Source organism: Mus pahari, chromosome 5, assembly GCF_900095145.1.
Source record: "Mus pahari chromosome 5, PAHARI_EIJ_v1.1, whole genome shotgun sequence".
NCBI lineage: Eukaryota > Metazoa > Chordata > Mammalia > Rodentia > Muridae > Mus > Mus pahari.
Genome location: NC_034594.1, coordinates 60,382,948 through 60,406,092, shown reverse-complemented (window position 1 = coordinate 60,406,092; position 23,145 = coordinate 60,382,948). Strand labels below are relative to the sequence as shown.

General features: G+C 41.9%; 1 protein-coding gene across 1 annotated transcript in view; it reads left to right on the top strand.

Annotated features, from left to right (window-relative positions):
* Irs1 (insulin receptor substrate 1) overlaps positions 1–22,905 on the top strand; it is a 56,559-nt gene extending 33,654 nt beyond the window's left edge. The window contains exon 2 of the mRNA XM_021197461.2: positions 18,423–22,905. The gene's annotated coding sequence lies outside the window, so the exon portion shown is untranslated. The remainder of the gene's footprint in view (positions 1–18,422) is intronic.
* The last annotated feature ends 240 nt before the right edge of the window (positions 22,906–23,145 follow it).

The following is a 23,145-nucleotide window of genomic DNA, read 5'->3' as shown; positions in this document are numbered from 1 at the left end:
AGCAGGGGGGAGGGGAGGATGTAGGATGGTAGTGGTGGGAAGTAGGAGGTGGGAGGGGTTATGCTCTGCTTTCTGTTCTCCTACCTCCTCATTTCCCTTTTCCTCAGACCCAGAGCAGCCAATAATTCTTTTGACATCTCAATCTCATGCCAGATTAAAATCTATTGGTGCTTTATTATCTTTCTTAAACAACTGGAGGAATTTGAAAATAAGCCAAGCATGGTGTTTTCAAAGGAAGCATAGTTTTTCCAGGGGATTTATTTTTAAATGAACATTCTAGCCTAAAGTGTGTATAATATGTAATATATTTACATACGTGATATGGATAGATACAGTATTAGAGATTCCTTGGAGATTTAATTTATGAGATGTATGAGTGTGTGAGGCTGTGCATGCGAGGGAGTGTGCAGCCCAGGTGCATATGGGGTATTTATTTATTTATTTCTTGCTTTTGTGAGACAGGATCTCTCACTCAACAGGATGTTAGTGAGTCTGGTAGACTGGCTAGTGGTTAAACCTTACAGATCCCCTGTCTCTGCCTCCCCAGTGCTGAAATTACAGGTGCATACCACAATAGCTCTTCTCTCCTCTGCCTTGGAGATGGACACCCAGGTTTTCATGGCTGAGTAGCAAGCACTTTATTGGGATGACTCATTTTCCTGCGCCTTGCCCCCCCCCCCCCCGCCTTGATTACTGGGATGACTCATTTTCCTTGCCCCCGCCCCCCACTCCGCCCTGAGGGCAGCTTTTTGTTAGGTTAGTGTTCTGCTCGAAGCCAAGAATTTTAACAAGAAGAAAAGTTGTTGGTTTGAAGCCACCTGGTTCTCTAAACCTAACCATCTGAAATGGGCTAAGCCACATTTATGGGTGGTAGTGGTTGAAAGGGTATATTAAAGTGGAAGGGAAAAGAAAAGTTGGTGGTATGGAAGACAGTGTGTGGGGTAAAGTCTGATCTTACTCTTGCTCAGACGCCCCACCCCTGCACAGACTTTCAAGCCAGGCAGTCATCAAACGTGTGTTGCTAAGAGTGACCTTAAGGTCCTAATTCTTTCATTCCCTCCTTAGGGCTGGGATTGCGGATATGCACTTCTATTTCGGAAAATATTAAAATGACCCGCGGGCTTCCCAAGCTACTCTAGGCAACTCTCTGCCCCAGCAAGGTTCCAAGGGCTATGTCTTTAGCCAGCCCCCACCACATCTGATCGCTGTGTTCCCAACTCCTCCGTTTGCTTGTCTCTGGAGCCACTAGTGCCTTCTCTGCCAATGTACCCCTGTAATCAGTGGTCCCACATTCCAGTAACTAAGTAAATCAAAACTCTTGAAGCTTATAATTTACCAATCAGATTTATGTGTCAATAAATTCTCAACTCACAAGATGCCAATACAATAATTTTAGAGCCCATTGATGATATAAGCTGCCCACCTAGGTCAGACAAATTATCCCAATTATTCTATCCCTATATGATATTCATAACTACCTATAGCTATTTAAAACCACATGGGATCATGAGTTTCTTCCTATCTTTCTGCCTCCATCTTGGCTTCTCCTCCTCTGTTCTCTGAGTCTCTCTCTGGCCCTGCAACTCTCTGCTCCACCTCTCTTTTCCCTGTCCAATCACAGGTCTCCTGCTGCACTAGTATTTGAATGTAATTAAGTAGGGAAAATCCTGCCACACACTACGTGTCCCATCTATATGGTGCTGGCAATCAACCTTAGGACCTCATGAATACTAAGCACATTCTCAGCTCTCATTCAGACCATAGAGCCACACCCACTTTCAACCTGCAAACACCTTTTCTATTCTCTAGATGGCTGAGTGGAACATGCACTCAATGCTAGATATTTTAACAGTTGTAGGTATTTTTTATTTTTTTGTAGAAGGAGATAATTAGCACACTTAATTATAGGCCTCCACTTGAGCCATTCAGTTCCGTTGCTGCGGACTCTGTTTAAACTTAGCCCTCTTTATGTGTAAACTGTGTAGTACTTTAAAGCTAACTTCACTGCCTCCCTCTTCTCTAAGCACAGCATGTTTTGATCTACGCAGGGAGTATTTTTAAAAGCTGGATGTCTAAGAATGTAAACAATTGGGAAGGGAGATGCAGCTGTTTATAGTTTACTTTTTAATCGTATGTTCTTTTTCGGCCTGTCTCATGGAGAGGGGCTTTTATTTACCTCTTACAGTGCATGGCTCATGACTATATAAGTATAGTTTTTCTGCTTTTTATTTTGGCTTTCTAAATAAAGGAGAGAGGACTTGAAGGAAAACTACTGGATAAAAATATCCACATGGCCACTAGGTCTTAACCAGAAGCAGTGGGACAGCAGAGCTGGGCCCCCTTAAAGGGAGAAGGACTCTACATTATAGGGTCTATAACCTGCAGGCCTCAGTCTTTACCTTCGGTTCCCCATGGATTTGTTTGATCGGATCTTTTAATCCCACTCAGTTCACATGTTTTCCTGCTGTCTAGACTCTACTAGAAATGAGGAGCCTGCATTTTCAGTGTCCCCCACACTTGGGAAAAACACATAAGAAGGGATAAGAGCACGCTTGGGCCATGGCAATCTCCTGTGCAGATGCTGTTGTACGGAGAAGGTATTTCTGATAGGTGGGTGCCTCTGGGGTGGACAGTTGTTTTGTTTCAGTGGACGTTTATCACCGTGGCATTTCAGGATGTAATTTCTCATTGCCCTCTGTAAACACAATGCACACCCTTGGTTTCCTCTTGTAAAAATAACTTTGTATATTGGAGTGGACTCTATTTAGATGAAAGACTTAACAATACTTCCACCCATGCTTGCTTTTTCTTTTCTTCTTTTTTTCTTTTTCTTTTGTAAATAGCATTGTCAATGAGTGGGTGTGGCAAAAAAGCATGAGATTTGCATTCCAGCTGTCCTGGATCCAGGCTGTGAGGTTTTGAGGATTCTTACTCACCCTTTTTAATCCTTCTCTTACTTGTTTTAGAAACTAGAACAATAGTATAATCTCAGTTTTGTTGTAAGGGTTACATCAAATACCGTACATTAAGGTCTTCAGTATAGCTTGGCATGTAACCACCACAGCCTTTACAGATGATGGAAAGCCTCAATTGCTTTATCTGTGTTTATGGGCAGGGCTGGATGACACCTTGAACCCCTTTCAGGATACAAATATATATTGGAAACAATTATCATCAATATTAAAAGTGCTTTCTTTTCTTAACCAGATTCGTGGTTTGTAGCCTTAAAAGATGAACACAGCTTTTAAGAATATTGTTAAATGGAAATGGTTCTTGGTGGGTTTGGGGAGGGGGTGTGGACTGCTGAGAATTAAGCACCAGGGCCTCTTGTAGGTTAGTCAAATAATTATTCCTTGGCTGTAACCCAAACAAATCCCTATCTTCAATTAATGTCAGCTGTGGGGATCTTTCCCCCAAAATTTGAAGGCCATTATCTTTGCGTTAGCTGAAATAGTTTAACCTTAACCAAGTGGCATGGACCTTAGGGTAAAGGAACCTGTATCTAAAGATTTGCCTATATATATCTTGTTTACACATCAAGAACAGTTAAAAGGTTAGCTATAAGAAACATAAAGAACAGACTAATAAGGGTGTCAATCAACTTATTGACAAGCTTATTTCCAGACTTGGAAAATTTATTTATATGTATTATAATATATTTATGTGTATATTATATGTTAATATAATACCTATTTCCAACTATTTCATGACATAGTTGGAACACAGTGTCAATCTACAGTGCCTAGCTAGACATGATTTGTCTTCTAAATAATGACATAGAAAAATATTAGTTCTACAAATGGGTGTTTTAGAATATCTCTTTTAGTCTAAGGGCAGTGTAATCCAAATAATGGTTCAGCAATACATATGGTAGGCTCAAGACAAGATAAGAAGGACCTTCATACCCAGTAGAATAAAATGATAAAGTAAATAAGGTCAAATATTATCTGGTATGTGTAATTGTTGTGATGTTGTGATTTTTAGAGGCTCCCCACTCTGAAAATGTGAAATTGCAAAGAGGCAGAAGTTTCTTCCAAATATGTGCCTCCCTATGTCCTTCCCTTTCCACTCTCCTCTCTCTTCTAGGATTTATTAGCTCCATGCTAATAAATTATGTGCTATAATTGCTAAATTGTCAGGCTCTGTGTTTCCTGATCTATGATCACCATCTCATTCTGTCTGCACTTTTATTCCTGCTTTGCTAGTTTATTGAAACCAGTCTGAAGCCCCTCTAGGAAGTTGAGCTGGGCTCTTCCCATGCAGCAGTCAGTGACTGTGGCTCACACAGAAGGTGTCTCTCAGGAGGCTGACATCCTGTTTTATCCCACATTCCTGGGTAAAAAGTACTCTTACTTTGTCCCAACTTGTTAGGAAAGCAACTCGGATGAATTGCTTGACATGTCAGGTGCGCAGGTAAGAACTGCTCTTATGGAGATTTTCCTAAAATGGCATTTCCACCTTACCATTTCTTAATGTCTTTGGAAGTGTGTGCCTACCTTGCCTAGACTTCTGTTCGAGACCAACAAGCTGCATTTCAGATGAAACACAGACACAAGCCCTATTTGTTGCTGTACAACCATACTTTTTATTTATTTATTTACCATTTTTTACATCCTTTTAAAATGGGGAAAATGCAAAATGGAATTTTTCTCAGTTTTCCTTTGATCTCTTGGCTCTTTCCCTGCAGTTAGTGCTAGTAAGTCCCTAACTGGTCAAAGGCAGAGAGGACAGGCCGTGAGGAAGGGTCTCAGCCTGTACACTAAGGTCACATGGCCCTAAAGTTAGTACTGATTGCATTCACAGCAGGAAATGAGCCAATTTGGAGCCATCCTGGTTCCTCTGCTTGAGAGCCTTTGGGAAGGGAATCCTGTTTACTGGAAAATCTTGGGAGATCACAGAAGCTAGAATGAAGGTACCCGAAGGGCATTGCTAGTAGGATAGAGTGGGAGGGGAGAGTGAGGAGAGGTGGGAAGGTAAGGATCACCTCCAAAGGACCAGGCTTGCCATGGAGAGTCCCAGTCACCCTCTTCCTTCTGTCTTTATGGAAGAAAAGCACCAAGAGATCGCACGACCAGGAAGCCAGTTCCCCTAGTGACATGCAATGGTCTGAGGATAAATTTTGGTGAACTTTTTAAAAAGCAAAATTCAGGACTGCCTGTTATTGGGTTCTTCATAAATTATTACTAACAATCCAAACAAGCAGTGTTTGATACTAAGGTAAAATTGTGTGACATTTTGACAGCATCCCGGGCTAAAGTCTGGAAAGAAAATTTGCTTGATACATGGCGGGACCACAGCAGTTCCTGAGGCTGTTTAAGGAGGATGTATCATTTTTGTTATTACCTTAAAATATGATTAAGCATATTTTAACCTGAATAGCTTACTGTTTAATCATCTATGAATTAACTTATTCTGTGTTCATGGTTTTGTGTGAGTGTGTAAGTGTGTGTGTGCGTGTGCATGTGTGCATGAATGTATGAGTGTATGTGTGTATGTGTGAGAGTGTGAGTTTTGTGTATGTATATGAATGTGTGTGTATGTGTGCATGTGAGTGTGTGTGTGTGTTTAGAATTTTGAACCCTTCATAGGCTCATTAGTAATGCTACCTGAACCCTAGTCAGCTATTCATTCCTTTTTCTTATTTTCCTTTAATATAAACTTAGAGATAACAGACATGAGGCTGCCTTCCCAGAAGATCTGTAATATAAAGAATGACTGGAATGCAGGTCTTGGTCTTACATCACAACTGTTGTTTATTGACTTGTTTGCCTTTGGCTTTTTGTTTTTAGCAGTAGACCTTCTTCTTGTGTTGTGTTACAAAGATGTTGAGTCCAAAAAGTCAACTTGAATCACAGAACAAGTAGACACAAATGATTTAAATAAAATGTTCCTTTGTCCCCATACCTCCTCATGTCATCTCCCTGTGCTTGCAAGTGACTGTAGGGCTGGGTAGGATATTTTCTCTACTTTATTAAATTGTAGAAACCAATAGAGGCCCTGTTCAAGATTGGCAGGACGATGCAGGTTAAGTTGTTGAAGATACGGACTTGGGAGGACTAAGCATATCTCCTCGAGGGCTACGCATCAGGACAGGTAGAGCAGGACCTCATTCTGCCTCTTTTTCCCCAGACTCCATAGCCTTCTGCTCCAGAATTAGTGCCTCACTCTGTCATTGCCTCTGAAAGTTTCTCTGTAGGAAGAGGAATCACAGATTTGGACTGATTGGATTGGCTAGCTGTCTTCTAGAAAAAACAAAAAAGAGGAAAAAAAAAGTTATTGAGGAAACAGGACATGGCACAAGCTAAGATGCCAGCAAGCATAGTAATTTTGAAAAGGGTCTAGATATGCAGAGAGACGTTTTGGGACTTTAAAGAGGCATGGCAGTGGTGGGCTCTAACTGTAGAAAGGCCTCAGAGGAGGAAGTGTCAGGACAAGACCCTCTTGCCTCATGCTCTTGCTGAGGACTTGGCAGACCCTAGAAGAAGTGAGGGGATAAGCCACATTTGGAGTCTCTCATTCTTCATCTGGAGGTAGCAGCCCCAGGGCAGAATTTCTCAGAATTTGACATTTTGAAGCCAGACGGTTCTTGGTTGCAGTTGACTGTTCTGTCTATGGTGGGGTATTTAACAATAGGTGTGTGCTCTAACAATGAGAAATTAATAGCACTCCACCTACTAAACCCTATTTCAGTTAAGACAACCAGAAATATCTGTGGATATTACCAAATATCCACCGAGAGGTAGAATTTTTCCCGTCAACCTATCTGAGAAAGTTAGTCTGGAAATTGAGCAAAAGGCTCGGGGACAAGAAGGTCTCTATCTACAAAGAGACGGTATCATCCTCAAGTGCATGCTGGAGCTGAAGTTACAGATGTCCCTTGTGTAGACATCAGGTGTCTGGAAGGCGACTGCATTCCTCTGCCTTGTTACTGTGAGTTCCTCAGTGTTGCTGTCTTAGTTTCTAGCTAAGGCCACAAAATAGAGCAGGTGGCTGTATAATAGTTACTCATCTGATCACTATGGTAGGACACCTGAAAGAAATAATTGAAGAGAAGAATTTAATCTGATTTAGGACTCCCTGGTCCATCATAATGAAGAAGGCGTGGTAGCAGAAGTGGCGTATGATTGAGAAGGTGGACAGAAATAGGTGACTGGTTACATTGCGTCAGTAGTCAAAATGGGTGGCTGGTTACATTGTGTCAGTAGTCAGGATATGTCAGTAGTCAGGAGGTGCAGAGTCTCATGCAGGAGTGGGGTCAGACTAAGACCTCTAAGGCTCCTCTCCTGTTGACTCACTTCTTCCAGAGAGACCTTACTTTCTAAGATTCTATAACCTTCCAACACAGTGTTACTACCTTGAGACCGAGTGTTCAAATACAGGAGTGTGTGGAGAACATTTCCTACTCATACCATAACAGTGGCTAAACAAGATAGAGCTAGTTCTTACAATTCTGGAACCCCGGGGAAGCGAAGATCAGGATCCTGCTGATCTCTTGTTTTCTGAGGCATTCTTCCTGGTTTGCTGGTTGCCTCACAGGCCCCCAAAAGACAGCAAACTCTCATGTCTTATATAGGTACTATTCTTCCTTTGCCTTCATGATTCAGTGACAAGCCTAAGGTCCCATTTCCTAATATAAGCACATGAAGACTATAAAGGAGGCCACAATTTATAATTCAGTGATATCACCCTATAACAATGCCTTGATTAAGAGTGCCTACTTATTAGGAATTGGTCACAACAGTCCTCAGAGATCTTTTGGCTCAGCCAGACCAGCAGCTCAGCACTGCAATGTGGTACAGCTTTCAAGTATAGCCAGACAACTCCCAAGCCACGGACTTTTCCAAGTTAGAAAGACCAAGGGCTTTGGGAAATAACTAAGTCTGGAAGGTGCTTACCCTTGTAAGCACCAGAACCTGAGTTCAATGCCCAGAGCCAGGGTAAAAGTTCTGACCTTTGACCTGTCCCTTAGCCTCCCAATGCTGGGAAGACAGAGGCAGGTAGATTGGGGCACTCACGGAATAGCTGCTTGGTCAATCTCAAGCCATAGAGAGATTTGGATTCAAAACTACAAGGTGCAGATGGTGAACAACTAAAGACCAAAGGTTGACCTCTGGCCTACGCATGCGAGTACATGCACACACTCACACACAAGTGCACACGTGCACACAGAGCTAGGGATGATCTCGAGAGCCAAGTGGAAGCGAGACTTGAAAGATGAAGGCACCAGACCTTTGGAACAGGTGAAAGGTCACTCTCCCTTTGGCGGCCAAGAGATTTTTGTTTCTTTGTGTGAGACAATAAAGAACTGTTTGCAGTCAGTCAGGAATCAACACCGGTGTCTTCTTCAAAGGCCCGAGAGTTGCAAGCAGCCGTGTACACATTATCAACTCATTCAGATTATCTTTCAAAAATTTCCCCCTACTCTTCCAGCTGCTAATGGTTAGAGTTGATTGCATCTGGCATCAACTTCGGCTATTCAAGTTGCTCAGGCAGCCCTGACTAGTCAGGCCACTGTCTTCTTCAGTTCATTCAGATGAGAGATTGGAAGAAGGAATGTAGAAACCTAACCCACCCAGTTCCTCCCCCACAACAATAAACATGCTTCAGAAACTAGAAACAGTGCATTAAAAAACACCCAAGTGAACAGCCATCTTGTTTGCTCAAGTAGTTTCTTTGTGAAAGTTCATTATCAGAGTTAGAAAGGACAAGGGGTTCCATCTTCTAATTTCTTTAGGTAGCAGAAGGGGCCTTTCGGTGGTGTTTCTCTAGATGGCGTTAGTTGGAGACCTCAGATGAATGGTATTGTCTTGCTAGTTTAACTCCTGCTATGCCCTGTTCATGCCCCAGCACAGGGGATCCCAGGGCCAAGAAGTGGGAGTGGGTGGGTAGGGGAGCAGGGCGGGGGGAGGGTATAGGGGACTTTCGTGATAGCATTTGAAATGTAAATAAAGAAAATATCTAATAAAAAATAAAAACATAAAAATCATACCACAGGGCGTAGTGTAAGCTTCCCCACTACCATCTTTCATTGTTGCTTCTGACATTTCCAATGCCATATCTTCTCCAATGTAACCACATCTCTTTTCCTAAACAGCATCCTGGATCTGCCTTCAGCCAGCTCTAGCCTGTGGCTGCACTGTAGTCTGAAGACCCATTTGTGCTTACTAGTTCTATAAGGTATTCTCAGCTAGCATGTTTTCAGTTATCAGGAGGAAATCTGAGTGCCCAGGATTTCTAGTTCTTAGTCAGAGCGGTTACAAAAGAATCACAGATCAAGGACTTCTATGGCATGCATAATAAGAGAATTTCATGTATCACCTCAATAGATCGCCATGATAACCTTACACAGTGGTTATTGTTATGCCGTGTTATAGATGGAAATATTAAACTTCAAGAGAGTGAGTAACTTGCCTGAAGGAACAGGGCACAGAGAGGAGGTAACAGAAGTTGTCTCAGTTTCCATTCACAATCATATTTGTGAATAGCTTTGGAGTTAAACAAAATGATCAGTTATTAAAAGGCATTAAAGCTATACGATGCTCAGTTTCCATTCTCAGAGTACCCCCTTTGCAGGTTGACTTTCTTAAAATTCATTTTAGAATACATTCCCATATAGATTACTTATTTGTCACTGGAGCAGTGGCAATTCACTGTTAACCTGACACAACTAAAAGTCACTTGGGAGGAGAGTCTTAATAGAATGCTCTAGATCCATTTGGCCTGTGGCCATATCTGTGAGTATTATCTTGATTGTTAATTGATACCAGAAGATCCAGCCCACTGTGGGCAGTACCATGCCCTAGGCAGGAGGTCCTGAACAGTATGAGAAAGAGAAAGCTGGCTGAGGACAAGCAAGCAGATGAGCAAGGATGTATGCCTCTGCTTCTTTCTGTGGATATAATGTGACTTGCTTCAAGTGCCTGCCTTCACTTCTCAATAATGGGCTGGGCCCTTTCTCCCCTAGGTTGTTTATTGTCGATGTTTTATCATAGCAATGGAAATGAAACAAGAACCCTGGATGAAAGGACACATTACTGCTTTGTTGTGAGGGATATCTATAGCTTGTCTTTAACACAGTCCATTCCATTGAGTTTCAGCTTTGGACTTGTGTAGTCGAAGTTAGGTGCATAGCTTTCTAACGTATTCTTCCCTTTATATTTGATCTTAGACAAAAAGTCAAAGAGCGATTCATTTTTTTGTTGTTGTTGTTGTTTAGAATTTAGCCTCATACCCAAAAACTTTTGTAAGTTGTATTTCTTTACGAGTTCTTAAGGTGAGATCAGTGAGATTAGTGTGGGGTTTAATGCATTTGGAAATAATGCCACATTCTTAGGTATTTTCAATTAGTTTCAGAGAGAAAGTGTTCTTTTATTAGTTGGACCACTTTTTTTTTTTTTTGGAACAGCTCATTTAATTTCAAACAAAGATCAAATTCACTACAAAATACTCCTTCCTGCCCCACAGTCTCCTCAAAGTAAGGCAGGAGACAGGCCAAACAGACAACCTTTTTCCTTGTGATTTGACATGAGGGTTTCCTGGAGATGTTAGTTAGATGTGTTTAGTGGGGAAAGAAAGACTTTTCCTGACATTGAACTCCCAGGAACTGTTGGGAGTGGCATTGTCCTCCTGTAGACCAGTTTAAACCACCTACAGGGAGGAAATCAGGCCACACTGCTGAGGTACCCTGTGGTTCCTTTAAAAGTTTCTTGTTTGGTTCCATAGGCATTTCTTGCATTATCAAGATCTTCCATAAAGTCAACCACAACCATAATACGGGGGACTCAGGCTCACATTTGCAGCAATCAGGAAATAGATTAAACACAGGTTTTCCTATTTCTCCAGCTGCCAAAAGTGATGTCAGTTGTGGTAAGGATTGTTACTTCAGTTCCCTGCAGATCCAGGGCATTCTGTGTGAATGTCTGTTCTGAGCCCCGTTCACATGTTGTTATGGAAAATCTGATGATGGTTGTGAAGCAACTGGGTATCCGGACACTTCCTCACATGCCCGGTCAGGGCTTCGCTTTCCTGGAGCCATCAGACTCTAGGGACAGAGCACGCATGAGAAACTTACTTAGTGTTTAAGAGCAAAGAAAGGTTTGTGGTAATAGATCTGCATCCTTCCCTTTTGTCCAATTACAGAAACTGTGTTGCAGACACTTTTTGCTCTCTCTACACCACATTGTAAAGGGGACCATGATGGAATTAAAATCCACTGGTTTGTATACAAGCCAGACTTATAAACTCTGTGGCCTGTATTTCTGACCATTATAAACAAAATAAAACCTTAACCCCAAAAGTGACGTGACGTTTCAATATAAACCTCAGAACTAACTAGAATGTAATTCTCGTAAGAGAGAATAATGCTGTTGAAACAACACCGTGAATGTGGAAGACTTCCTGCCCATGACCCTTAACGGCCCTGCATGTACCTTAGAGGAATTTTTCTAAGGCTTGCTGTTTTGATTCTGTCCTGTATGCGGACATATATATTACTTATATTATTGCTGTGGCAAAAGCAGCTTAAGGATGGGAGAGGTTGTTTTCAGGATAATGATTCAGGGATACAGTTTATCATGGTGGGAAAGTTCCAGAAACAGTAACAATAGGCAGCTGGTCCTGTGACATCCTCACTCAGGAGGCGGAGAGGGATGGATACTGTTGCTAAGCTCCCTGTATCCTTTTCATTCACTCCTGGATTCAAGTCCACATTTAGGCTGGCGAGAAAGTTCCTCAGCGACATACACAGAGGCGTGTCTCCTTGATTCTAGATTGGTAAAGTTGTCAAAAATGATTAATCACAGTAACATACGGCATTGATGGAAACATTGAAGGCATTTTGATTTACCAGTTTCTAGGAGCACTATTATGCCTTTGGTACCATTTGCTTTATTATTGTGCTCCCCCTTTAATTGATTAAAGGAATGGGAAATGACTTTTTGAAAGTAACTTTTAGAAGAGTTTTAATTACTTTTATTTTATGTTTATGAGTGTTTTACCTGCACGTATGTGCACCATATGCATTCTTGGTGCCCACAGAGGCCAAAGAGGGAGACCAATGCCCTGGAATTGGAGTTACAGATGGTTCTGAATTGCCATATGGGTGCTGAGATTCCAACTGGGCCCCCCCCACCCCCACCCATCCAGGAAAGCACCCAGTATCCTTAACCCCCGAGCCATCTCTCTAGCTTCAGTTTAAAAAAAATTTTTTTTTGAGTTTTATTTAATTCATGATTGACACCAAACCTTTCCTTACTGAGAAGTGAACATCTTTGTTTAAATTTCTTTTCTCATCCATAATTATTTGGAGCAGTTTCCAGAGCCTCATGGAAGCCAGGGAAGAAGAACCCCACCATGAGCGCAGCACTTACCCCAGCAGGCCACAGAGGAACCAAATGGCTCCATTGCCTCCTTGGTAGATCTTGATATGCCCTTTTAATAAAGCTTGCCTTTCTTCGTTGGTGGTCTCCTGAAGTCACCAGCCCTGCCAGATCTTTTGCGGCGACAAAGGAGGAATTGGATCGAGATGGCCTCTCACATGTTGGCACTCCATCCTGGATTTTCTCCCTGGCAACTCTGTGCCCGTCAAGGTCTGGCCAGCAACCTTGTTATTTTCTCCAGCTCGCTTCTGCCCATGTGACTGGCAGCAGGCACGAGTGGTATTCAGACAGGTCCATTAAAGCATTGGTTTGGCTTGCTTGGTTACCCTTTGCCATTTAAGATCATGGAACCCAGGCTTGCCAGCTCAGTCTTGGCCAGTTTGGAAAAAAAAAAAGTTTTTCTTTCTGGAGCTTAAATGCCTTTCCATTTTCCAACATCAAGTAGCACTATCTCAGTCCTTACCTCTAACCTTCATTTCACTCTTGTTTTATTTTGGTGTGATCACCAGAAGGCTTTAGAATAGACAGTACTTTCACACTCTCTATATTTTCACTCCACAGTGTCAGCTTGCCTTGATGCTTCCTAACTGCACCTTCTAAAGCCCAAATAGATTCTCCTGTGCACTAAACTTTCGAATCTCTCTGGTCATAGCTTTCTTTTTTCTTAATAGGATTGTTAGCAGAACTGGCAGAGGTGATGCTCTGAAGTGCTGTTTAGTTCTCTGGTACTTTGTCAGAGTTCTGACTGCCAGTCACAGGATCCTATTAGTGCTTCAAGTCTATCAAGTAGAGTGGCACTTCAATGTCCCCATCTCAGATTGTGTAGTAACAAGTGTTATAATTAAGGGACACCTGTTCGTTGCAGAAGCTGCAATGCCATTTGCAACTGGTGTATTTTGATTTGTTATTCTGTAATTTGGTGGGTTCGTTTGCTAGACTGAGGAATGCTTTCAAAAAAAAAAGTTTTCTTGGAGTATGTAGTAGATGAGCATCAATATATCAACATTCTAGAAGATGTGAGTTTTGAATTAGTCATACCAGGAGTTACTATTGCAGCAGCAGCAGCAGCAGGGTGGAAGCCGGAGGAATGGATGACTGTGGCATGAACTTGGATGTAATTGTGTGAAATAAGAGAATGGTGGGCCTAGAAACTGAGGGAGATGTCTCCCCATAAAGTGCTTGCTGTGCAATCTTGAGCATCTATGTTCAGTATCTAGAGTCCACTTAAAAAAGCTGAGCATGGTGGTGTGTATAGGTAATCCTTTCGCTGGGAGGTGGAGACAAGAGGATCCCTAAGGCTTGCTGGGCTGCTAATACAGTTGACTCTGGTGAGCTTCTGATTTAGTGAAAGACCCTGTTTTAAAAATATGAAGTGGAGGACTGATGGAAGAAGATACTGGATGTTGCTACCATGGGCATCACAGCTCGCATCTTGGAGCACAAACCAGTGCCCAAGAGGCATGTTTGAACTCTCTAACTTTTTCTCTCATTTCCCAGTTGGGGGACCAAAACCAAGACAGCAGCAGCTCACCCCACATAAATGGTGAATTAAGAACATGGGAGAAAGGATAGGATTCTAATGAGAATGATTTTTTTAAATGGGCTAATAGTTTCACATGTTTCTCCCTCACATGTTTTTAAGTGCAGAAGCGTGATTTGAATGTTAGTTTTTTCTTTTTAGAAGACAGTTAAAAATTAGTGCAAAATTACAAAATCTCAAACCCTTTATGAAATTAGGATAACTGATTTAACAGTTACCCCATAGGTACTGGGCATTATATATAATGCTTTTTTTCCTTCTGTATTCTTCTATATTTTATAATCTTCTGTAATTCATCTCTTCTTAAAACATAGACTTACGTTAAATGTAACACTAATATGCTGTTTTGGCACTATTTTTGCCATGCAATATATTGAACCAGGAGCTTGTATATCCAAAAGAACTAAGTATCTTTTTTTTACTAGGCAGCATTCCCAAAACTCTGACAACTTTCTTTGAGTAGAGGAATTTCATTGATTGGAAATTGTCTTGCTAAATCCACAGAGAGGTTTCAAACTGTTCCCTCCATGGAAGGTCCTCAGTCCTTTAAAATTTTTTCATTATAGGACGGAGGGTTACTTTTTAGCCACATTTTAGAGCCACATTTTACTCCTATTTCCTAAGACTCAATCTAGTAACTCTAGTCAGACTCTATGTTGCACTTGGTTTCTCAAATGGGCAACAAGTTTGAAAACATGCAAGCACAAGATGGTAAATAGCCCTTATCAATGGGTTTGATTACAAGTTGGTTGCTGGAAAGGACCAGGTTCTTCCACTATACTTCTGTGTTAGCTGGGTATCATCTTCAACTTTCAGGGTCAAATGTGCTCAGTAGGCCAAAGCAAAGTGAAAGGGGGAAGAAGCTGGATTTGTTCTTCAGCTCCACTAGGGATCGGTCGAGATCTGGAAGCTGTCCATGCTTTCTGGGTGCAGTAATGTAATAACCTCTCCAACTCAAGTGCCATCCTTAGTGCTGACTCATTTGATAACGCTTTAAAAATTACATTTTCCCATTTTTCTGACAGCAGGATTAGGTGGATTTTATCTTCCAAAAAGACACTCACAGAAGGCTGCAGTAGATACTGATTCGATGATGATGTTTTTGTCAAAGTGTAATTTCCTGCTACTCAGTCTCATGACAGGTGCATCACATTTCTGGGTTCAGAAGTTACTCCCTGGAGATGTAACCGGAGAGAATGCATGACAGAACATCACCGCTTGATATTTGTACAGTGTCTTCTCTTAAGGAATTGTCTTGCGGGTGTGCTTTCGGCCTATGCATAGAACCAGTGCGCTCTTATATTTGGAGATTAGCATGGCCACACTTGGTACGGGTGATTGGTATCTGCCAGCCAAGGCTGTGCCTATCAAGAGCATTGCATGTCCATGTGGCTGTGCCATCCTTGTCATTGCATTTGTGTTGGTCTATAAGATATTTATTGAATTGAATGTCTGGGAGAACCTAGTGTGATTATCTTTGTTGTTGTTGTTGTTGTTGTTGTTGCTATTCTTCAAACATATTCCTAAGTTGCAAAAATATGTGGACCTGGAGCTTTCCCTTTTTTCAAGTGCACTGGGTACTGTAGGCTCAGTCTGTCTAGATTGCAAGAGTGTAGTGATACAAATGTGGGAAGATGCACAGAAGTCCCATAAAGCCTCTGAGAGGTCTGTCTGTGGAGTCTGTAGTCTTCCTGATGCACGGGATGAACTCAGTCTATGCAGCTTCAGTCTTGATGCTCTCTGGCTTTAGATAATAGGTCCCTGTGAACCATCAGCCCTGTTTAGCAGGCCCCTTCATTCACCATATTTGCCTCTGAAAGCTTTTTGTTTGTCTCCAAAGATCAAATGCACCCTCCAAGAGCTAAGACCAGCTGCTAGAGAGACCATGGGAAAGACTGCCTGAGGTTGGGAAGGCAGTTGCAGAAAGAAATGGGAACTTGAGAAGGTGGCCCACAAACACTGCTGCAAACACTGGCCACATGATTGGAGAATGTTTGCTGCCTCTGAAAAGGCCAGTAGCAAGGAGAGTTCTCACTGAGGGTTGTCTGTCAAAAATCCTGTGTCATTTACCCAGTAGCTAGCCTTTGTGTGCAGCCGTAGGTTCACACCATTGTATCAACAGGTGTGAACTTCACCCTTCCTCTGTCCCCTCCTCCCCCACATCACCTTCATCTCTCACTCACTCTTTTGTAGGTCCCTAAGTTGGTGACACCAACAGGTGAGACCTGTGGCTGAGTTGGATGCCAGAAAAGGTTTATATGAACCCCCTTTTAAAGCAGCATGCTAAGGCTTTGAAAGGAAGGCATTTGATGAAGGGGTGTGTGTTCTTTTTTAATTATTATTTCCTGCTTTTTGAACATGCATATGCAAAATTACAAGGGTTGCACTTGACGGGAGCAAAGCAACGTGTTTAAGCACACATCAAGGCCATATCTCCCCTCAATGGTCCCCTAGTCTCTGTCCCGTACACTCATGCAGTTTGACACATGTGAGGATAATCCTGCGTACAGTTTGTTCCCAACCTAAGCTGTTTGTTCTGCCCTTCTGGAGGAGAGCCAGACACGAAATGGAAACCATGCCTTGTGCCCTTCACCCCCCCCTGGGGCCCCCTCTGCATTATATATTTGCATTATACAGTGTGGTCCACCTGACTCATTTTAGTTCCAGAGCTGTGAAGTTCTGTCTGGGTGTCTCTTGGTTTTGTGATAGGCGTTCAGGAAAACCTTAGAAGTAAATGAGAGCCCTGGAGCTTGGCCGGTGAGTTTCCTAGCCCAGCTGGGACTGTTGGTAGGGACTGCCTGACCCTTTCTCCCCTGAAGTAAGCAGGCTCACTGCAGTTACAGTGAGAAACCCAGAACACTCGTGTTTGTTTTTGCATTGGCACCTCCATGCTGAGTATTAGTAAGTAAAAAAGTAGCTTGTCTTTTAGAGGCAGAGTTAATATTTTAGAATAAATAGAAATATCGTAAAAATTAGAGGCTTCGTTTGGTAAGACTTTGACTTGTCTGAAACCCACTGTGTAAACAGTAAACACTAACGGATCAGAATCACAGCCAACCCCTTCAAGAGGAGATTGAGGCTGGGCTTGTTGGTATACACTTCCTATAATCACAACACTGGAAAGGCTGAAGCAGCATGATCATGAGTTCAAAGACATCCTGTACTACATAGCAAGACCCAGACTCACACACAAAAACTAAGGCAAGAGGGAAAACAAGGTGTGTTGGTCAGCATTTATGCCTGTGAGGTTTAGAAACCACTGCCTTCCTGTATCTCACCTTGATCTTATCTGAAACTATTACCTTAGTTATCCATGTAATTAGATAAAGACCTCCTGGTCTGTCCGTTGAGATTTTCACCATGTCTCTGGCCTAGATCTGTGTATTTAACTCCATATGTTCCTTAAGGTCTTTGGCAATCCTATAAAACCGCACCTTTCTTATGGCCTGCCCATTGCTGGTCTCTTAATGTACTGAGCCCTGTTCTATCTCGTCTTTAGTAGCAAGTCCATGGCATGCCCGCCCTTTGTTTGGTTCACGTTTATGAGGTGTCTGCTATGTGGCAAGCCTTGTACAAACACTGGGGTGACAATCCTGTTTCCACATCCCCGGATTATCCCTTTTCTTCTGATCCCAGCCAAATGTGTCAGTAAGGTACTTACCTAATGTTCTTAGCTAAAAGCGCCCTTCCCTCCTTCGTGCATCTAGAACTTTCCCTCTGTGCACCTGTTGTGAAATCCACCTGTTTGCTTCACAGTATTAACTTATGAATGAAACTTGCCTGCCTTTCCGGAACTGCTAGAAGGCAAACTTCAGCAGGATGCAACTTTGCCTACCCCATGGCATTTAATGTAGCCGTTCTCTCGTTCACGAGTATTTATGCTAATTGACTCCACTGTGGACTGTTTGGAATCCTCTGTTGATATGTATAGATTAAGTTCTGGGTTCATGAAAAATAAGTACTTCTGAGGGACCGTCTGATGTAAAACTTAAGATGCTTTCAGGAGTTCATAAAGGGTCCCCTTTCTAAAAGGAGAATTACAGATAATGTCCTGTTGTGGCCAGCTTTGTTAAATTGCAGAGAAGAAAGGCAGTGTTTTCCCCTAAATACATTTCTATGACACCTAAATTAGAAGCTTGAGTGTAGGCTCTAACTGTTCCTTATGTTTTCTAATATTTTAAATGAGAACCAGAACGTACATTTTTGCTTCAATCAAAACCCCAGTGAATTTTGTATTCCTTTGTTGCCAAAACTCTTGAAGTGCATGGGTTACACTGATGTTCGCTGTTTTAGTACTGACTGAGTCTGGTTTGTGATGGCTATAAACACTTGCATTTTGAAAGAAAAGTTAACTAGCGTGTTGATTTTATGTAGGTACTGCTTGTGCCTATAACATTAGTTCAGCCTTCCTTCTGAAAGGGGTGAGCTCCCCGTATTGTGATTGAATCCACATTTTCAGATGCCTATGGTGACTTTTTATTTTTATTTTTCTATTTTCTTCCCAGAATGAAGACCTAAATGACCTCAGCAAATCCTCCTTTTAACTCATGGGTACCCACACTCGAACTATTTCACGATTCACAACCAGGACCTCACGTCTTCCTCCTCAGTAGATGGTATGATGCATCCGTTACAGTTTTGTTTACTTTGTACAATCCTCAGGAGTTCATTGACTGAACTGCACGTTCTACATTGTGCCAAGCAACAAGAAAGCACTGTGACACCGGAACAATGAGTGTGCATAAACTTTATCTTGAACTTTAAGGACAGCTGGTCACGAAGAGCTGGTGCACTCCCTACCACCAAGAGAATGGGTTTACTCCCGTCAAACTTGCAACCGACGTTTCCTCTACTCTGAAACCATGTTCCATGATGCGCCTCTGTAAATTACTTCATATGGAACTGTTCATGTTGGGTGGAGAGAGTATTAAATATTTAACATAGGTTTTGATTTATATATGTAATTTTTAATGAAAATGTAGCTTTCCTTACAGCACATTTTTTTTTTTTTGATGTGGAACTGAGGTATTCAATGTTCTGTTTTAAAGAGTGGGATGAATGCTTAAAACGAGGCTAAAAAGAGTAGACTAGGGGATGACCTTGTTTTAACGTTCTAATTCTGAAAAATAATATAATAAGAATCATAGTGCCATAGAAGGTTCTGGACTGTATAGTTGTACTTGCTGATACTGTAATATAAACTTAATGTTGAGCTGAGTTCCTTTAAAGAATTAAGCTTAGTTTTGTATGTTTTTGTTTTTGTTCTTTTCCAAACGGAAGGAGGATGTATTCTACTGGGGTGTTTTCAAGTGTCGGCTTAGAATTGGAAGTTGAATGGAAGCGAACTGTAACAAAGAGAGGAAACCACAGACTTCCATTGTAAATACTGTAGAGAGAAGGAGACAGAAGCGATCCGTTCAAGTCAAAAGCTCTCCTCGGAATGAAGAATGTTTATAAATTCTGAAAATGTCTTTCTGTTCATAATACTAGACACTGTTGGACCCTCCCCCCACTTCTATAAGCTTTTGCCCCCACCCACCCTTGTCCTTTTTTTCTGTGTACATATCATATTTCATTTCATACATTGCCTCAAGAAGGCTCAAGAGACAAGTGCATTCTTGCTAACTGGAAATTAAAATTCCAGATTTTTTTTTTTTTAAAGTCATGACCAGGGTTATGTGTTTTGTTCCCTAAGACACCTATCTCGTGTGTTCTGGGAACTTTCCGTGTTATGTGTGTTTGAAATGAATGCAATTGGCCCATTTGCCCTGGTGTTTGCTGGCCTTTTAGTGGTTAGCTAGTGAAACACAGTTTACAGAGAGCACATAAAAACTTAGTGACCTGCCTTTGAAACATCTAGGAGTGAAAATGTGAATCCTTTCCTTGTTTGGAAGGTCCACATATCTTAGGACTTTTCACTTTATCAAGTATAAATGGCAATGACTATACCTGAAGATGTTTCCTCTGGAATTGTAAGTTGTCTTTGCCACGACACTCCCTGAAATGACGGTGAAGACTCAATGATCAGGCTCCCTCTGAGTCCCTGTGAACTCAGCCCTGCTTCAGGGAGGAGCAACACTCTACTTCTGGGAAGGTTTGAGCTTCCTGGGTGGGGTTGCAAGGAAGGAGCAAGGGTTGGGACACGACAGTTGCCCAGTTGCCCTGATCAACTGGTTGGGGACCCCTGGCTCTATTCAAAGAGATAAATAGACCCCCAACTGCTGAGGTGCGGGTTAGTGTTCAGTCAACCAGATGTACAATGTTCAGTGTTGCAGATCTTAATCATTTGCATGCTCATCCATTTCTAAGATAAATAGGTCTCTAGTCATAAGAATTCATTGTTTTCAAGGAACTCACCAAATGACATCATTTGCTGTCAGTTAGAAAGGCTTTGAAAATAGGAAGTGAAAGTTGGTGTTTTACAAATGTATGAGAAAAGACTCTCATTGTTAAAGTGACTTTTTATTTATTTATTTTTTTTTAAGCATTCTGACTCAAATTCTTGCTAAGGTAAGAAGAAAGCAAGCTGATTGCTCTCTGCCCTCAAGGATCTGAGTTACTAAAAAGAGACCAGTGAACAATGTCAGCCCCAACCTGTCAAGCTGGCTGAAGTTTCTGGAGGAGCCCAGGCTTTGAATATTTATGACTGACATACCTCTGCATGTGGGGTTATTGACACTCGGGGTGAGAACAGGAACGAACAGACTGGACAATCGTCTCCTGGTTCCTATCTCTCTTGCTTTGTATTGAGTCAGTATGTAAAGGTAGCCTTTCTTGTTCAGCTTCTTCTAGACTTTACCTGAGCTAGGGTTGATGAAAGTATCAAACTTGGCTGACTTACAACTGGAAGTTGCTGGTACCCCGGCTGAAATCTCACGCTCTGGCTCCTTGAAGGGTTTACTTTAAGCACATCAGCTGCTAAGTTTTTGTGTTCAATTCCTATTAAAGGGGGGGGGGGGTTGGCCTTTATCTATTTCCAAGTATTTGCAGGCCAACCAAGGGCTTATATTAATGGGGCTTCTAGTGGCTTCTGGCTAACCTGGAAGTTTGTGGCTTTTTTTTTTTTTTCCTTTATGAGACCAACCTTTCACAGCATTCTTTCTTAAAGACTTGTTAGGACAGGGTTTTAAAATTCTTCTTTGTGAAAAGAACAGGTATGCTCCCTTGGCTAAGATGATAGCTTTCTTTGGGGTGAAAGCAAAGCCCTAGAACCAGCTGGAAATGAGGGGACTGACTCCATTAATGATCAACCGCCTGGGTCAATAATGACAAATCAGTACTGATGCTACATGGGTGGCCATTTCTTGCTAACTTTCAAAGGTCAGGGACACTCTTGACTAATTTACCAACGACACAAGTAGATCGGCTCAAGAATCATCTAGCCAGCAATAGAGAGCTTTATCCTGTCTTTCCTCGGCATTTGTCTTTTAACTCTCATTTATATGTGAGACAAAGTGTTACTGTACTATAGGAAACAATATTTTATAGTGTGGGAACCCTATTTGATACAGTGGAACATCCTGAAAGCAATATACCATGTACTTGGATACACCTTTAAAACGGGTGACTTAAAGATAGGGGAAGATGGCTTATCCCATGGTGACAGTAAGAGCCATGACGGATAGTACAGTTGTGAAGTGCTGTGACTAGGGGTGATAATGATCCCATATTTACCTCATGCTGTCTTGGCTGAGATCTCTATGTGAGATAGTCATACAAAGAGGTCCTATACCAGGAAACTGACATTGGGGAGAAAAAGGATTTTTTTGGAAGGCATATGGAGGACAATGCGGGGAACCAAATAAGAACTAGTTTCTTGGTAGTGACAGGACAGGAGGGTTAGTGCTGTCATGACAAGGTGGATGTTAGCAGGAGGTGGTGTTCTCCTCACCTGCTCTGGCTGCCTGAAAGTCTTGAAAGAAGCAGGGTGTCCTTCCAGGTGTGTGAGCAGGCACAACCTTGTCAGTAATAACCAAAAGACCTCCATGCTGAGCTGGGGGGGCTTAGCTATGGAGAGTAAAGACAGCCTTCCGTATAGTTAGTAGAACCAGGCATTGAACATTGGGCCTCTGGTCATCCCTGAGTCAAGCCTGAGATGGTGATGGTTCTACTAGAGCTCTGTCTATCCATCTCCTCCACATGCCTGCAGAGAGTATGGCACAGCTAGTGTGTTGGGTATCTATCACTCACTATTTGCAGCTAGAGCACCAAACAAATGCTGGAAGGAAACTGAGAGGTTCTGGACATGTTTGGCCCTACTCTTAATTAAAGAGCCTATAATTAGCCAATATGGTTTTTAAGCATATGACTTGGGTAAGGCGTTATTTCCCTTCCCTAGCTTATCCATGATGGCTCGGCATTTGGTATGTTCACACCAAGAGATGGCTATGTTATCCCTTTGCCATCCACCTGCTATGTAAACCTCTCTTTGTCCACGCTGTCCCTTTCTCCAGTGCTAACCATTATGCCATACCGTAGAACAAATTCACTACCCAGGAAAATGTGTCTGTTTGCATACTCATCTTTAGTGTTAGCATTTTTTTTTTTTTAGTCCATTTTAGAACTTTGCCACTGGCCTAAGAGTAGAGTTTTCAGAATAATCTTTCATATGTAGTTGTTTTCCTTATACCTCTTGGCTACAGGGTGGGCCAAACGAATGCCATCTATCTTTCCATTTGCTGTGTGTGGTTTGGTTTATCATCTGAAGATGGTGGTGCTATCGACGGTGCTACTTCATCTGTGTACAAAAGACCGACGCATGGTCTATGTTGCTACCAAAACATTTACTGTATATATGTGGATAACGTATTATGTATATATGTAATGGGTACCAGGCCAGGTTTATATTTTTTTTCTTTAGAAGTGTTTCACTTTTACAAGCTTTCTTTATAGTGTTATGCTTGTGTTCAATTCTTTTACCCCCAATGCTGTCTGGTACTTAGAATTGTAGTGTCTTCATCGTTAATTAAAGAAAACCATCTAAATGAACCCACAGATGCGCATAGCAGTCATTCTGACTTACTCTCTTTCACTATGGGACCTGGGACAGAGATGGGCCATTGGCTGGTTATGGACAGTTTATACTGTGAACATGCTTCTATAGTTGCTCTTTGGAACAGGTAGTTTTCTGTTCCTTTCTTGGTCAGTGTTCAGTGGCAGAGTATACTAAGAAAAAGAGCTCTGCAAAGATTTTTTTACCTGCTTGATGGCTGGTGGTGCCAAAGGATA